General features: G+C 37.9%; 1 protein-coding gene across 2 annotated transcripts in view; it reads right to left on the bottom strand.

Moving 5' to 3' along the window:
• PEX2 (peroxisomal biogenesis factor 2) overlaps positions 1–18,619 on the bottom strand; it is a 116,851-nt gene that overhangs the window by 41,560 nt on the left and 56,672 nt on the right. Inside the window, exon 4 of one of the 2 annotated variants that reach the window (XR_009253756.1) lies at positions 5,718–5,813. The exons of the other annotated variant lie outside the window; for it this stretch is intronic. The gene's annotated coding sequence lies outside the window, so the exon portion shown is untranslated. Of the gene's footprint in view, positions 1–5,717; positions 5,814–18,619 lie in introns of those variants that run through there. 2 annotated transcript variants of the gene reach the window in all.

Consider the following 18,619-nt stretch of genomic DNA (forward strand, 5'->3'; position numbering starts at 1 on the left):
CTCCTTCCTAGAGCACATTCCCTCTGCCTGTCTGAAAGATGTAGGGATAAAGAAAGCATCTAATAGAAAAATGTCCTGCTCCCCAGCATGTGTTCTTATGCGCAAGCTCTTCTGGCATTAAATTAGAAAAGCACAAGTAATTTCCTTCAGAATGTGAGCTGGTACTTTTCAATTCTGACACTTGTTCCATTCATTCTTTCATCGGATATTTGTTTAGTGCTACCAAGTGTTAGCAACAATTCCATTCTTGCAAGCGATACAGCCATGACCCACAGGGAGTTTTCAGTCTAATGGAAATAAAGACTAATAAACAGACCATTGTGATACTGAGCTATGTTGCTTACTGTTTGCAACTTTTCCATGATGCACATTTCAGATCTAGATTCTTTAGCCATACATTGTGGATTTTAATGATGCAACATCTGTATCACAGCAGTCTAAAGCCATATACTATATATATATATATGTGTGTGTGTGTGTGTACAGTATATGTATAGTGTGTGTCTATCTATATAAATACATATAATTTGGTGCTTTAGTTTTAAATAAAGTATAAATAGGAGACAATCACTCTATATCATTTTTTAGAAGTTGATAGTTACTAAGAAAAATTAGACTTAGAACATGACTCCTGAGGGACAAAGTTATTTTTTGTTGTTTCCTTTTGCTGTAATAAAAAATAACTATTAGATCTAAAAATCTGTTGTTGGATTTTAGTTCAATACTGTTTCTCAGAAGAAATAATAGTGTGTGGTGGTTGAAATGTTCTGTGTCCTCATTGGGGGGATGGTTTCATAGGTGTATACATTGTCAAAATTCATCAAATCAAAATTCATCAAATCAAAATTCATTCCACTTAAAATGTTCAATGCATTGTATTAGATATGAAATTTATCTTAATGCTTATTTACTTATTTTTTAAAATCTTATTTATTTATTTTGGAAGAGAGAGAGAGAGAGACCTCTGAAGGGGCAGAGAGAGAGGGAAAGAGAGAGATTCCCAAGAAGGCTCCACACCATCAGCACAGAGCCCGATGCAGGGCTTGAACTCACGAGCTGTGAGATCATGACCTGAGCCAAAATCAAGAATCGGTCGCTTAACTGACTGAGCCACCCAGGCGCCCCTATCTTAAAGTTTGTTGAAAAAAATCTTTCATAAATGCAGCACACAGGAAATATAAATTTTTAAAAATTAATTACTGAATCTAATTTCTTCTATTTTTATTTTTTTATTAAATGTTTAATTTTAATTCTAGTACAGTTAACATACAGTGTTATATTAGTTTCAGGTGATTCAACAATTCCATATAACACCCGGTGCTCATCACAAGTACACTCCTTAATTCCTATCACCTATTTCACCCATCTGGGCCCCATCTCCCCTTTGGTAACGATCAGTTTGTTCTTTATAGTTAAGAGTCTGTTTCTCAGTTTGTCTCTCTTTTTCTTTGTTTTGTTTCTTAAATGCCACACGAGTGAAACCATATGGTATTTGTCTTTCTCTGACTGACTTATTTCACTTAGCATTATATTCTCTAGCTCCATCCATGTTGCTGCAAATGGCAAGGTTTCATTCTTTTTTTTTTTTTATGGCTGAATAATATTCCATTGGAATACCACATTGACTTTATGCTTTTTGCCATAGGATGAATTTAAGAGTTAATATAATTGAAGACTGACTCTTGTCCTCTGTCTGTTCCTGATCTCAAAGAGGGAAGGAGGAATGGGCTAAAGTTATATCTTTTTAATATCTTCTTTTGTATGTGGGTATGAAAGATAGGGAAAACCTCTCATGATGACATATGGAACTTCTCAGTTCATTGTATTGGCTTACATTATAATTTTCACTATCTTTATTCTTCTATTTTCTTTTCTGACAGATGAACCCCAAACTATTTTTATTAACCTTTCTTTTATGTAACTGATTGTTTTACATGATTGCATTTTATACACCCCACTGATTGTTTATTGTGTTTTTTTTTTTTAAGGTTTTAACTATGCTCTCTTTTATCACTCTGGAATAAAATTAATCTTAATTATTTTAGGGTTTCTTTATTCCTTGGTGTTGTGAATACTAAATTCTGGGAAGCTTCTTTACATCACTGTCAAAGCATGGGGAAGGGTAATTGCTGGCACCCACTGAGATGCCCTCATTCTTGGTACCTTGTTTGTTCTTGTTGCATTGTCCTTTAAAAAAAAAAGCTTATTTTTTTATTTTGAGAGAGAGAGAGAGAGAGAGAGAGAGAGAGAGAGAGAACATGTGTGCCTGAGCAGGGAAGTAGCAGAGAGAGGGAGAGAGAGAATCCCAATTAGGCTCTGCATTGTCAGCACAGAGCCTGATATGGGCTCGATCCCACAAACCATGGGATCATGACCTGAGCTGAAACCAAGAGTTGGATATTTAACCAACTGAGCCACCCAGGCACCACTGTCCTTGATTTTTGACTGCAAGATTCCTTCAGCTCTTTTACCCAGCTGAAGCCCCTAACTCTTTCCCTGGTGTGGGAAACTCAGCAGGACTACTTTAGACTTTACTGCCTCCAAGATATTCTTTGGCCACATTGGGAGTATTATATACTGTTCTTATATAATGCTAAGCATCTGGTAAACTATGTGAGGCTACTTTGAGTGCATAGGCTTAGAGTTATGCCACAAATTAAATCCCTGTAGTAGCTAGATGGGTATAGAGGTAGCTGAGGTAGGTGGATAGTGGGGACCTGGAGATCAACTTGTCCTGTTAGAAACGGAGGCTGTTTTGGGTTCTAGTGGAATGCTTCTATGCACAAATGTGGACTGATGTCCACAGATTTTCTGAATTTTCAAGAAAGTGGACATAAGGTTTTAATGTGAAAGTTCCCAGCAGGAGGCAACATCTAGCCTGTGGACAGCCATAATTGTTTTCTATTGCTGTCAGAAGAAGTTATCTCAAACTCAGTGGCATAAAACAGTATGAATATATTATCTCACAACTCAGCAGGTGAGAAGTCTGCCATAGATTTCACTAGGCTAAACTCAATGTGTTGACAGACTATGCACCTTTCTGAAGATTCTCAGGGTGATTCTGTTTCCTTGCTTTTTCCAGCTTCTCATGATCACCCACATACATTGGCTCATGGCCCCCTTTCTCTGTCTTCAAAGCCAGCAGTGTCTTACCTCTCTGGCCCCTTCTCTATTGTCACGGCTCTCTCTGACTACAGCTGGAAGGCTTCCCATGTTTAAATTTTTTTTTAATGTTTATTTATTTTTGAGAGAGACAGAGACAGAATGCAAGTAGGTTAGGGGCAGAGAGAGGGGGAGACACAGAATTGGAAGCAGGCTCCAGGCTCTGAGCTGTCAGCACAGAGCCCAATGCGGGGCTCGAACTCACGAGCTGTGAGATCATGACCTGAGCTGAAGTAGGACACTCAACCGACTGAGCCACCCAGGCGCCCCAAGGCTTCCCATGTTTAAAGATTCATGTGATTAGATTGGACACATGTGGATTATCCAGGATAATCTCCCCAACTCGAGGCCCTTAACTTTAATTAAAATTAAATTTCCTTTTGCCATGTAAATTAACATATTGCCAGATTCCAAGGATTAGGATTGTGGCCTTAGTGGGATGGGGTAGGGGGAGTCATTATTCTGCCCACCACAGGTGTCAATTGTGACCTCTGACCTAACTATTCTATAAAGTCTTCTCTACCTTTGGATTCTTTACACTCCTTAGAAAAAGGCTATTGGTCTCTTATGCTTTCTAGTTTTCCTGGCCTTACCAAGCTGCTGTCACTCCTGCTCCAATGAAGTTTTGTGTGGAGCAGCTGGGAAGGCTCAGGCTCCCCAGTCTTGAACCTGTAGGTGCCTATTGTTTTCTTGTTGACCCTCTCCCATATGGGGAGGGGGGGCGGTGGTCTTGGGAGCAGGGCAGAAGTCTTACTCCGGCTTCATCTGAGTGCTCTAAATCCCTAGTGAACTCAGGGCTAGGCTTTTGAAAGCTCATTTCAAAGTCACAATTTGTTTTGCCTGAAGGCTATGGATGTTATAGGGCAGCAAGGTTTGGCTGCCCTGATGAAAAGATCATCAAGCAACAGAAAATACTAAGGGGACGAATTAGTTAAAATTTGAATATTTTGTAAAGAATTTTATTTGCCTGTATTTTCTTTAAGTGTGAGATTTGTGCATGTGCGTTCATTAATAAGTAGACAACACTTAACTTTTGAAGATGAGATTAAAAAAAACAAGTAGCAAATAGGTGTCTTGACATTCCTTTGTTTTAATTGTAAAAGACGTAGTTTATATACAATTTTCTGTTCTGCTTGAATAAAATAATTACCACAAGTCAATAATAATATGTGAAGTTTATTTTCCCATAATTTATGCTATTATGTAAGCTTAAAGTCTCATAGAAAATAATAAATTCATCACCTAATTCCTTAGAACAGGATAATTTTAAATAAATGAATATTATTTTCTTATTTCCTTTTAATATTGGAAGCTCTATTTGCAATACTTTCCAATTCCAATTTGCTGAAAGTCAATATTATTACTAACATTACCTGTAGGATAGTTAGTGATTACAGGACGAGATTCAATATTTTATTTCAACTGCAGTTACTTATGAGTGTGTGAAAAAAAGCATTCGACCTCATTAATAATTAAAAGAGGCAAATTAGAACAAGGGCATATCATTTTTCACTTGTTTGATAAAGAGTTTTCAGAAGATAATAAAATCACAAATGCCAATTGTGTAAAATATTAGAAAATTATTTATTTTGGATGTCATTATGACAATAAATATTATAAAAGTTTCAAAATGTATGTATTGTTTGAGGGTCAAGTCGGTCCCCAAACACATAACAGCTCAAACACCGTGGAGCTTCATTTCTCTTACATGATACCTTGTTGGGTCAGTGATCATGTGAATAGTGCCCTTCTCTACAGAGTTGTGCAATACTCAGGCTAACAGAAGCCCTGCCAACTTTAAATACACGGCTTCCAACCTTATCATAAGGGTTATTGTCACTCCAAACAACTGAAAAGGAAAAATGTATGCAGAAGTATGCATAAGAGGTTTATACTGGGCATTATTGCTCTGACAATCATGCACTGAAACTCATCCTCATGATCACATACAAGTGCAACGCAGGCAGGGAAGTGTAGCCTGGCTGTGTCCAAGACGAGAAGGAGAAGATGGATATTGATGAGCATGTCAAATTCTCTGCTACATTATGTATAATGATGTTCGATCCAGGATTTTTACGTTTAGCCTAAGAAAACATAAAGTTTGTACTCAAAGATTGAATTATAAAGTTGCTTATTAAAGCAATGTTTATAATGGTGAACAATCGGGTACTATTTAAAGATTCAGTAATAAATAGTGCACTGATTAAAAATACATGATGGCATATATATCATCAGAGGGAAAGAATGGAATATTGTCCAAGAACAACTAGAGCATCAAACAGTGCTATATTTAACTATTCATAAAGAAAGCTATGTGTGGTATATCATTAATTTTAAGAACCAGATTATGAATAGCATATAGAGTTTGAGCTAGTTTTCATAACAACATACACTGATGGGTGAAAAGCATCCTGGAATAATATTCACCAAGGCTATTGTAGTAGTTACCTCTAGGGTTGCTGGACAATAGGTGCTTTTATTTCCTTTGCTTTGCATATTTTCTTCTCCTCCTCCTCCTCCTCCTCCTCCTTCTCTTTCTCCTTCTCCTTCTTCTTTCTTCTCCTTTTCCTCCTCCTTCTTCTTTCTCCTTCTCCTTGTTCTTCCTCTTCTTCCTCTTTTTATTTCTTTAAAATTACCCTATATTTTGTGGTCTTTTAGATTAAAAATTAAAGTCAGCTCTGCTGTAAAAAATATCTAGGCACATCTGGCAATACAAAAGTGATCTCTTTTTATGCATTATTTTCATCATTACTTTCATTTGTTTTGCATAGGTTACAAAGATGACTTAACCTGAGAATTGTATCCACAGATGGATTACCTGTTCCAAGCCGCTCTGCATGTGAACACTGCCTTGAACTACCTAGGCAACACTTGTGCATGACAGAGGCCACATCGCCACGATTTTATTCTTGCCACAGTGGCTTAAAATACTTCAAAACTGTTCTTTTGACTTAGGTTAACTTGTTCATATGATCAAAAGCAGAGTGTGTCTTCTGTGAGGAGCTGAAATGATTAGAAATCTCTTAGATTATGGACGGCATACCCCTCCTTGTTTTCCAGTGCAATATTGTGCAACGTAGCATGTGAAGAAACAAGGACACACCGGGAAGGCTGCTTATCGTGGAAGAATGAGACACCTCGCTGTGACCTTCCCTTTGCTTCTAGGGATTTGCAAGCTTTTGTAAGTGTAGAATATAACTAATTTCACAGTAAATTCTCAATTAAATGTTTGTTGGTTTATTATTGAAGTGTCCCAGCCTTTAATTTTCATTACCAGCGTGGTTGTTTGTCCAGAAGTCTCATTTGGTAAATCAGAGGAGAGTCCTTATTTAATGTTTTCAATTACTTCCTCGGAAAAACTGCTCTAGAGCACAAATATATATTTATAACTGAAAACATTAGCAATTTAAAAATCATAAGCCTTGGATAGCAATAGCTTAAATAGCCATTGAGGATCTATTAACATTAAATCATTATCCTATCTGCAAAGAACAATTCCCTGCTAAGTTATAAAGATCAGCAAATGGGGCTTTGGTGGAGTGATGTTCTATAGTAAATCTCCCTGAGGCTTTATGGGGCCTCCAGGCTGCACTCTGCACAAGGGCTCAGGGCTAAGGGGCTGTATCAGGGCAGAGATCCAGACTTTCTTCACTTTGCCAAGCTGTGCATCCTTGTGTGAGGCTGTGTCTGTCTAAGCCCTTGAAGGAGAACCATCCTTAGTTAGCACAGAGGCTCTTTATTTTTTGCTGTCCTGGGTGTTACGTAAGTGTGAAGCTGCAATACACCTTACCAAGCTCTGTTCACAGTTAGAATCAAACGACTTTTCAGTACAGCACTGAAGATTAGGATTAACATGAACCACTTAGTGACTTGACCAGGGTGTTCATTCATTCAGTCATTCATTCAGTCATTCATTCATTCATTCACCCATCCATCTATTCATGCAACACATATGGACCAGTTTCTTATTATATGCCAGTCATTACACTAAACTCAAGAGATGCAAAAGTGAACACATTGACCCTACCTTTGAGGAATTTACAATTTTCAATTTACAGTCATTTTTCAAATGATAATTCACAGGTAATAGAAGTAGGGACAAAGCATGTTCGTGAGAAATTACTTGCTTCACAATGTCTAGATGACAGGTCAAGTTCTCTGGGGTCAAGCACCGGGCATTGTCCTAACCGAGTTCTGAGGTTTTTGGAGCACAATTGTGAGTAAGAAAACTCCCAGGTTTAAACATTCTGTAAACGATGTCCCTGGGCCCTTTGTAACCCTTTACCCCCAACATGCTCACCTCTGTTTTATTTAGCTTGAAACTCAGCCAGTCAGCTTTCATGTGAGTCCTTAGCTCAGCCAGGCACTGAGTAAGCTCTAAAGCTGCACTGTCAGAATAGATGAAAAGAAGATGTAATGCAGAGTATCACTAGTGTTGTGATGATATTCCAATATTGGCATTAAAAGACCATAAATATTTTTAATCAGAATTCATAAATTCCTTGTGTCCAGCCTGATTTTTACAGGAATACCAAAAGAAATTTGGTAGAACTATCTAACAGAATCAGTCGAAGAAGATGGATTGATCTTGGCTGGAAAGAGTTGAAATAAAAACTATGAGCTAACATAGGTCATGTATTTCTGGGCATTTTTTTTTTTGTGTAGGTATATATGATTCTATAAAACTGAATTTGATGAACTCTTTTTAAAGTGACTTCTAAAGAATGATATGCTTTCTTGTACAAAATAGAAAGTATCCTCTTTTTTCTCCCTTAGACATGAGTATAAGAAGTAAAACAGAATGCTGAAATATTCTAGTTAAAATTCACGATGTCAGAGATTCAGCTTCATCGCTATTATGCTAGAGCAGCATGGTACCTGAGAACAATGGAACTGGAATGAACTCTTCCAGGCACAATCTGCTTTTTTGAGCATGGCACTATTCTTAGCACTAATTTCCCTGATTGACAGCAGTATCGGCAGTGGGGAGGAGTTTATGGGTATCATTAATGACAAACAGTGAAAGCTTTTAGGTATTTTCTCTTTGTAAGAAACATTATGCCTTTCAAATTAATAAGGTTTGAGGACCTTTCCTAAGATGAGATTCATAGAACTTAAAATGGAAATCTAACATGCCTCATTACGCCAGCTATGATCTGTTACTTCATCTATGATCAGTTACTCAGACAAAGCTCTCCTTGATATTGGTGGCACTGGGTCTGAATCAAACACTGCGCTCAATCCGATGCTTAGCAAATGAGATTGTTGTTACAAATAGACAGAAATGATGTACTGAAATTCCAGGAGATTACATTAATGTTACCATAAATGGAAAATCAAATTGTCATTGTCCTAGAGGAGTAGAGAAGAAAAAAAAAAAACTATTTATACCAGACACATCATAAAATTAAGTTACTTCACAGAAAATATGAATTACTTGAGTCCCAAGAGGAAACCATTAAATCTAGGCATTTGCAAAGACAGTTTTGACTATAACAGAAACTAAATGAACTCAGGATCTGGTTGGACCATCACACAAAAGTAGAGCTGCTAAATAGACCTCTGTAATGACGGAGCAGCCCATTTCGGAGATGTCAAGGACTTTTCACTGCAGAAAATTTGGTGACAAAGGGAAAGAATAAGGGATGGAAGAGGAGGTTCCAGGAACACCTGTGCTAAGGTCCATTTCCCACTGCCTAAGCCCAGTCCTGACTACTTCTGCCATTTGAGAAGGCTCAAAGCCCAAGACTTTGACAAGGAAATAGACTGAAAAATTAAACCTACATGTAAACTATTTACAGGTTTGCTAGCCTGGAGAAATAGGACGGGAAACAAACAGCAGCAGCAGCAAGTTCAAAAGTGGCTGTAAGGGGCGCCTGGGTGGCGCAGTCGGTTAAGCGTCCGACTTCAGCCAGGTCACGATCTCGCGGTCCGTGAGTTCGAGCCCCGCGTCAGGCTCTGGGCTGATGGCTCGGAGCCTGGAGCCTGTTTCCGCTTCTGTGTCTCCCTCTCTCTCTGCCCCTCCCCCGTTCATGCTCTGTCTCTCTCTGTCCCAAAAATAAATAAAAAACGTTGAAAAAAAAAATTAAAAAAAAAAAAAAGTGGCTGTAAATCTCAAGCAGGAAGTCTAAGGCTCACATGAGGCATAGTATACTATGATCACCTTTAGAACTAAGAAGTTATACACACATGTACGGAGAGAGAAAGAAAGAGAGAATGGCTCTCACTAGTTCTTTCAGCTTGTTGAAGAAAAATTGTAGCAGAGAATTGACACCCATGGAAAGGCCTATTACTGAGGAAAAGCTTTATTGATATTGTCTGGTTTGTTATTGTAAGTGTTTAAACCATTAGCAGCTTTGCTGAAGTAAAGAGGGTTGTGTTCCAAACAGACAAATAGGGTCAGAGTAAAACTCAGATATGGGCTCTTTCTTTAGTCTCAGGCAGATCCCTCAGAATTGACAAAGGTCAATTTCATCTTTCTACATAGCTCATTGGAAAACTATCGAACCTCCCTCAATGGAATTCCTAATAGCTAGGGATACTCATGCCATTTTCAGGGGTCATCTGATACTGGGGGGAAAAGCAAGTGTCTGTTCACTTCCAAGAGTGGTCTGGCAATGCTTTAGGTGTTAGTCTTAACCCTAGCAGCACTGTCTTATTGTCACCGGGCATTTTGCACTCTATATTTTCATGTGTTTGCAGAGGCAAGTTTCAAAATGGTATAGCAGTTCCCTACTGAGTTATTATCAAATGTTGGAAGTTCTTTCTACATGTAAATAGATTCTGAGATTCAGCTGAGCCAGTTACTTTTTGTCTATACTTTCACTCATTGAACAAAATTTTGAGAAAAAATGCTATGGTGGACAGTGTGTTTAATAAGGGATTAGAAAGAAACTCTATTGCCCAATCTTCAAGGATGTAACAATCTAACAGAAGAAGCAGATAAAGAAATAAACATCACCATGTAATGTGATCAGAGCTATACAGGGTCACATGAAGTATTACTAGAGTACCAAGGGTGGGAGTAACAGCCTTGATCTGAGGAAGTTGGAGGAAAATGCACAGGGGAAGCGGCATTGACACTTGAAGTGTCAGCTGCACTGACATTTGAAGAATGAAGTGGATGGAGTTGACTCTACGGGAGCAATGTGAAAGATGCTCTTATATGAGGTTAAAGGAAGAGCAAGGTCCCAGGAGAATGAAAACACAGTGTGTTTACAATAATTAGAGATTTTAAATGTGTGAAATGGAGAGTGATAAAGAAGAGGTTGAAAAAGTAGGTTGGGTCCTGAGCTTAAATGAGCTTTTAAAAAAAATTATCTTATCTATCTATCTATCTATCTATGAGAGACAAAGATTGCATGCATGTGCATGTGTGAGCAGGGGAGAGGCACAGGGAAAGCGAGAGAGAAAATCCCAAGCAGGCTCCATGCTGTCAGCGCAGAGCCCAATGCAGGGCTTGATTCCATGAAATGTGCGATCATGACCTGAGCCAAAATCAAGAGTTGGACACTTAACTGACTGAGCCACCCTGGCACCTCTTAAATGCTCTTTGAATGTAATTCTAATGCAGGGTCTCAACCTATTAGCTCATTGTGGAATCAACTGAGTGACTCAACTTCCCCAGACTTTCTCTTGCAGTTATATTATTTCCTCCAAAACATAATTTTTGTACCTTTCTTCTGTATCATCTATCAACATATATACATGCACCAACATTTACTCTCTTTAAATAAAAATCTTTTCTTAATGCTAGGGTTTTCCCTACTTATCCCTCTGAGTTACTGTCTATATTTGTCCATAGTTAAACTTACAGATATTTATAAAAAATACTTCTTTTTAAAATATTTTCATCTTTACCAGCTATGATGATTAATTTTATATGTCAATTTGACTAAGCCACAGGGTGTCCAAATATTTGGTCAAACATTATTCTTGGTGTGTACATGAGGTTTCTGGATGGGATTAACATTTGAGTGACTAGACTGTCTAAAGCAGAGTGCCTTGCATAAGGTGGGTGGGCCTCATCTAGTCAGTTGAAGGCCTGGATAGAACAAAAAACCTGACCGTCCTGTAAGTAAGAAAAAATTCCTCTTGCTTGACTGCCTTTGAGCAGGGAAATCAGCTTGGTTTCTCTCACATCTTTTTGGCTCATCTTTCCTTTTCCAGTTATTTCAAGGCAAACAATTTAGCACATGTACAACACAGCAGCACTTTGCCTTACCTGTACCAGGTATTGTTCCCCATTTATTAGCTTTATGGGGGTATAATGGACATACAATAAACCGAATATGTTTAAAGCACACACTTTGATAATTTTGACACACAAATACATGTGTAAAAGCACAAATACAGTCAAAATAATGAATGTAGCCATCACTCCCCAAAATTCCCTCACACCCCATCAATGACCTCCTCCCACATCTCCCTGCCACATACTACCCTAGGCAACAGTCGATCCTCTTTATATCACTACAGATTAATTGATATTTTTTAGAATTTTATATGAGTGAAATCATAAAATATGTAATGCTTGTGTCTTTCTACTTTCCCTGGGCATACTGTTTTTGGGGTTCCCCTTTATTGCTGCAGGTATCAATACTACATTGCTTTTTATTGCTGAGTAGTATTTCATTGAACGGATATATGACAATTTGTTTATCCTTTTATCTACTAATGATCACTTGGGTTCTTTCTAGTTTGGGGTCATTAAAGCTTCTAGGAATATTCATGTATACGTCTCTTATGGAAATTTGCTTTTATTTCTTTTGGATAAATAACCTTGGAGTGAAATGGCTGTCTCATCATATGGTAGGTAAAGGATTAACATTTAAAGAACCTGCCAGACTGTTTTTGACCAGGAGGAAATGGGAGTTCTCTTTGCTCCTCATACCTGCCAATATTTGGTATGGTGAGCCATTTTACTTTTAGGCAGGCCAGTTGGTGTGTAGTCGCAGTCCACTAAGATTTTAATTTTTACTTCCCTAGTTAACAATAATGTTGAGCACCTTGCCATGTGCTTATTTGTCATCCACATAATTTATTTAATGGTGAATAGGTTCAAATCTTTCCCCATTTTCTAATTGTGTCTCGTTATTTTCTTTTTTTTTAATCAATTATTTTTTTATAATTTACATCCAAGTTAGCTAACATATAGTGCAATAATGATTTCAGGAGTAGAGTTCAGTGATTCATCCCCTATAACACCCAGTGCTCATCCCAATATGTGTCCTTCTTACTGCCCTTGCCCACTTAGCCCATCCCCCACCCCAAATCCCTCTAATAATCCTCTGTTTGTTCTCTCTATTTAAGAGTCTCTTGGGGCACCTGGGTGGCTCAGTTGGTTAAGCATCCGACTTCAGCTCAGGTCATGATCTCACACTCCATGAGTTCGAGCCCGCGTCAGGCTCTGCGCTGACAGCTCGGAGCCTGAAGCCTGCTTCAGATTCTGTGTCTCCCTCTCTCTGACCCTCCCCCGTTTATGCTCTTTCTCTGTCCCAAAAGTAAATAAACTTTAAAAAAAAAATTTAAGAGTCTCTTATAGTTTGTCCCCTTCTTGTTTTTAAATTATTTTTGATTCCCTTCCCTTATGTTCATCTGTTTTGTATCTTAAATTCTACATATGAGTAAAGTCATGATATTTCTCTGACTAATCTTGCTTAGCATAATACACATTCTAATTCCATCCACATTGCTGTAAATGGCAAGATTTCTTTTTTTTTTTTTGATAGTTAAGTAATATTGAATTGTATGTTTATAACACATCTTCTTTATCCATTCATCAGTCGATGGACATTTGGGCTTTTTCCATAATTTGGGTATTGTCAATAGCACTGCTATAAACATTGGGGTGCATGGGTCCCTTTGAAACAGCACTCCTGTAATCTTTGGATACACACCTAGTAGTGCAATTTCTGGGTCATAGGGTAGTTTTATTTTTAACTTTTTGAGGAACCTCCAAAGTGTTTTCCAGAGTGACTGCACCAGTTTGCATTTCCCCATGCAGTGCAAAAGGTTTCCTCTTTCTCTGCATCCTCGCCAATATCTGTTGTTGCCTGAGTTGTTAGTTTTAGTCATTCTGACTGCTATGAGGTGGTATTTCATTGTGGTTTTGATTTGTATTTCCCTGAAAATGAGTGATGTTGAGCATTTCTTCGTGTGTCTGTTAGCCATCGGGATGTCTTCTTTGGAAAGTGTCTTTTCATGTATTTTGCCCATTTCTTCACTGGATTATTTATCTTTTGGGTGTTGAGTTTGATAAATTCTTTATAGATTTTGGTTACTAACACTTTATCTGATAAGTCATTTGCAAATATCTTCTCCCATTCTGTTGGTTGCCTTTTAGTTTTGCTCATTGTTCCCTTCACCTTGCAGAAGATTTTATCTTGATGAGGTCCAAATAGTTCATGTTTGCTTTCTGTTTCCCTTGCCTCCATATACATATCAAGTAAGAAGTTGCTGCAGCTGAGGACAAAGAGGTTTTTGCCTGCTGTTTCCTCTAGGATTTTGATGGCTTCCTGTCTTATGTTTAGGTCTTTCATCCATTTTTGAGTTTAATTTTGTGTATGTGTAAGAAAATAGCCCAGATTCATTTTTCTGCATGTCATTGTCCAATTTTCCCAACAATATTTGCTGAAGAGACTGTCTTTATTCCACTGGATATTCTTTCCTGCTTTGTCAAAGATTAGTTGGCCATACGCTTGTGGGTCCATTTCTGGGTTCTCTGTTCTATTCCATTGATCTATGTGTCTGTTCTTGTGTAAGTTCCAAACTGTCTTGATAATTACAGCTTTTTAATTCAGCTTGAACTCCGGAATTGTGATGCCTCCAGCTTCGGTTTTCTTTTTCTGGATTACTTTCGCTATTTGGGGTCTTTTCTGGTTCTGTACAAATTTTGGGATTGTTTTTTCTAGTTCTATGAAGAATGCTGGTGTTATCTTGACAGGGATTGTATTGAATATGTAGATTGTTTTGGGTAGTATCAACATTTTAACCATATTTTTTCTCTCAATCCATGAGCGTGGAATATTTTTTGATTTTTTTTTTGTCTTCTTCAATTTCTTTCGTAAGTTTTCTATAGTTTTCAGTGTATAGATTTTTCAACTCTTTGGTTAGGTTTATTCCTAGGTAGTTTATGGCATTTTGTGCAATTATAAATGGGAGCTATTCCTTGATTTCTCTTTCTGCTGCTTCATTATCAGTGTATAGAAACCGATTTATGTACATTGATTTTATATACTGCGACTTTGGTGAATTCACTGATCAGTTCTAGCAGTATTTTGATGGAATCTGTTCAGTTTTCCACGTAGAGTTTCATGTCATCCGTGGAGAGTGAAAGTTTGCCTTCCTCCTTGACAATTTGGATGCCTTTTATTTCTTTGTGTTATCTGATTGCTGAAGCTAGGACTTCCAATACTATGTTGAATAACAGTGGTGAGAATGGACATCCTTGTCATATTACTGACCTTAGGGGGAAAGCTTTCAGTTTTCCCCCATTGGATTTAGTATATGGCTTTAATGATCTTGAGGTATGATCCTTCTATCCCTACTTTCTTGAGGGTTTTTATCTAGAATGAATGCTGTATTTTGTCAAATGTTTTCTCTGCATCTATTGAGAGGATCATGTTGTTCCTATTCTATCTTTTATTACTGTGATGTATCACTTTGATTGATTTGCAGCTATTGAACCAGTCCTTCATTCCACGATTAAAACTCACTTGATTGTGGGGAATAATTCTTTTAATGTATTGTTGGATCTAGTTTGCTAGTATCTTGTTGAGAATTTTTGCATCCATGTTCATCAGGGAAATTGGTCTGTAGTTCTCCTTTTTAGTGGGGTCTTTGTCTGGTTTTGGAACCAAGGTAATGCTGGCTTCGTAGAATGAGTATGGAAGTTTTCCTTCCAGTTCAAAAGAATAGGTGACAACTCTTCTTTAAATGTTTGATAGAATTCCCCTGGAAATCCTTCTGGCTCTGGACTCTTGTTTGTTGGGGTATTTTTCATTACTGATACAATCTCTTTACTTGTTATAGGTCTATTCAATTTTCTATTTTTTCCCTGTTTCCATTTTGGTCACTTATGTTTCTAGGAGTTTGTCCTTTTATTCCAGATTGTCCAATTTATTGGCATATACTTGCTCATAATATTCTCCTATTATTGTTTGTATTTCTGCAGTATTGGTTGCAATCTCTCTTCTTTCATCGTGATCTTATTTATTTGGGTTCTTTTCTTTTTCTTTTTGATCAATCTGGCTAGAGGTCAATTTTGTTAATTCTTTCAAAAAACCAACTCCTGGTTTCATTGATCCATTCTATTTTATTTTTTTTAATTTTGATATCATTGATCTCTGTTCTAATCTTTATTATTTCCCATCTTCTGCTGGTTTGGGGGCTTTATTTGTTGTTCTTTTTCCAGCTCTTTAAGGTATAAGTTTAGGTTGTGTATCTGAGACTTTTCTTCCTTCTTTAGGAAGGCCAGCATTACTATATACTTCCCTCTTATGGGAGTATGCCTTTGCTGCATCCCAGAGGTTTTGGCCTGTCATGTTTTTATTTTCATTGGCTTCCATGTACTTTTTAATTTCCTCTTTAATTTTTTGGTTAAACCATACATTCTTTAGTAGGATGTTCTTTAATCTCCAAGTTTTTGTGGTCCTTCCGAATTTTTTCTTGTGGTTGATTTTGAGTTTCCTTGCCTTGTGGTCTGAAAATATGCACAGTATGATCTTGATCTTTTTGTATTTGTTGAGGGCTGATTTGTGTCCCAGTATGTGATCTATTCTGGAGAATGTTCCATGTACACTCAAGAAGAATGTGTATTCTGCTGCTTTAGGATGAAATGTTCTGAATATATCTTGTTAAATCCATCTAGTCTAGTGTGTCATTCAAAGCCATTGTTTCCTTGTTGATTTTCTGTTTAGATGATCTGTCCATTGTTGTAAGTGGGGTGTTGAAGTCCCCTACTATTATGGTATTATTATCAATGGGTTTCTTTATGTTTGTGATTAAATGATTTATATATTTGCATGCTTTCAAATGTTGAGGGCATAAATGTTTACAATTGTTAGATCTTCTTGGTGGATAGACCCCTTAATTATGATATAATGCCCTTCTTCATCTCTTGTTACAGTCTTTATTTTAAAATCTAGTTTGTCTGGGGTTCCTGTTGGTTAAGTGCCCAACTTTGGCTCAGGTCATGATCTCGCAGTTCACGGGTTCAAGCCCCACATTGGGCTCTATGCTGACAGCTAGCTCAGAGCCTGGAGTTTGTCTTCAGATTCTGTGTCTTCCTCTCTTTCTGTCCCTCCCCTGCTCTCTCTCTCTCTCTCTCTCTCTCTCAAAAATAAATAAAACATATTTTTTTAATAAAAAAAGCTAGTTTGTCTGATATAAGTATGGCTACTCCATCTTTCTTTTCACAACCATTCGTATAATAGATGGTACTCAATATCCTTACTTTCAATCTGAAGGTGTCTTTAGGTCTAAAACGTGTCCTTTGTAAACAGCAAAATACAGATCTTGTTTTCTTATCCATTCTGATACCCTATGTTTTTGATTGGAGTTTTTAGTCTGTTGACCATTTAGAGTGAGTACTGAAAGATATGAATTTAGTGCCATTTTGTTGCTTGTAGAGTTGGAGTTTCTGGTAATGTTCTCTGGTCCTTTCTAGTGTTTGTTATTTTTGGTCGTTTTTGTTTGTTTCATCTTTTCTCCCCTCAGAGAGTCCCTCTTAAAATTTCTTGCAGGCATGGTTTAGTCATCACAGACTCCTTCAGTTTTTGTTTGTCTGGGAAACTCTTTATCTCTCCTTCTACTTTATATGACAGGCTTGCTGGATAAAGAATTCTTGGCTGCATATTTTTCCAATTCAGCACGTTGAATCTATCCTGCCACTGCTTTCTGGCCTGCCAAGTTTCTGTGAATGGGTCTGTAGTGAACCTGATCTGTCTTCCCTTATAGGTTAAGGACTTTTTTTTCCCTTGCTGTTTTCATAATTCCTTCCTTGTCTGTGTATTTTGTGAATTTGACTATGATATGCCTTGGTGATGTTAGCTTTTTGTTGAATCTCATGGGAGTTATCTGTGGTTCTTGGATTTAGATGTCTGTGTCTTTCCCCAGATTAGGAAAGTTTTCTGCTGTAATTTGCTCACAAACCTTCTGCCCCTTTTTCTCTTTCTTCATCTCCTGGGACTCCTATAATTCAGATGTTATTCCTTTTTAATAAGTCACTGAGTTCTCTAATTCTTGTATTGTATTCTTTTGCTTTAGTTTCCCCCCTTTTTTCTGTTTCATTATTCTCCACAATTTTTTCTTCTATATCACTGATTTGCTGCTCTGTCTCTTCCATCCTTGCTGCCATGGCATCCATTCGAGATTGTATCTTAGTTATAGCATTTTTAGTTTCCTCCTGACTAGATTTTACTTCTTTTATCTCCACAGAAGGGGATTCTATGGTTTTTCCAATCCCAGCTAGTATTCTTATTATCATGGTTCTAAATTCTAGTTCAGACATCTTGCTTATATCTGTGTAGATTAAGTCCCTGGCTGTCATTTCTTCCTGTTGTATCTTTTGGGGTGAATTCCTTTGTTTTGTCATTTCGGAAGAAGAAAAAAAGATTCAATAAAATAAAAAAATTAAACTTAAAAGGTTAAAAACAACACTAAAAGTCAAATAAAGGAAGTTAGATCCTAGGTCTGTTTTGGTCTGGTTGTTGAAAGCGGGGGCGGGGGGGGACTAGGGGGGTTCTAGTCTCTGGCACAGGAACTTCCCACTCTTACCAACCCACAATCAAGCACCCCTCCTTTGTCTCAGGCCTCTGTCCATTCCCCACTTCTACCCTGTCCATGTTCAAGCTGTCATCCTGCCAGGTGGCACCTCCCTCCCAAGTTTTATATCAGATGGGGTTTGTTTCCAAACCCCTCACTTCAGAGAATCCTGTGGCTTGAACCCCCTCTGACCATCTGGGTGAAGGTCTCACTGAGCAATGGCCAGGTGCTGTCTTGCCCCAGAAAATGTCATTCATGTGATTGTGCTGTGGCAGAGGTTCAGAGATTGTGGCAAATCACAACATACAGCCAGTGCAAAGTTTCAATGCATGCTGGTGTCTTTGTTCCCATACCAGTGAACATGGGTGCTCTCCAGGGTCTCCTGGGATCTTTGCTTGTGGGGCAGCTGTATGGCTTCTACCAAATGCCCTCCAAGCGGCGGAACTGTTTCTCTCCATGTGGTCCACAGACTGCTTGGACCTTGGACCTTGGTCCACTCTGCCAGGTGTTGAGCTCCAGAATTTCTTACTCTGCACTCCTCTGTTTGTAGAATCTTAATGGTATTGAAACCCTCTCCTTTCTCCCCATCAATGGTTTTGGGGAACAGATTTCTTGTTCAGTCCCTTGTGAGTGTTTCCACTATTTCTCTTTCTCTCCAGTTACTTTTGTGGGAGGGTTTTTCCTGAATGAT

Source organism: Neofelis nebulosa, chromosome 14 (assembly GCF_028018385.1).
Source record: "Neofelis nebulosa isolate mNeoNeb1 chromosome 14, mNeoNeb1.pri, whole genome shotgun sequence".
In the NCBI taxonomy this organism is placed as follows: domain Eukaryota; kingdom Metazoa; phylum Chordata; class Mammalia; order Carnivora; family Felidae; genus Neofelis; species Neofelis nebulosa.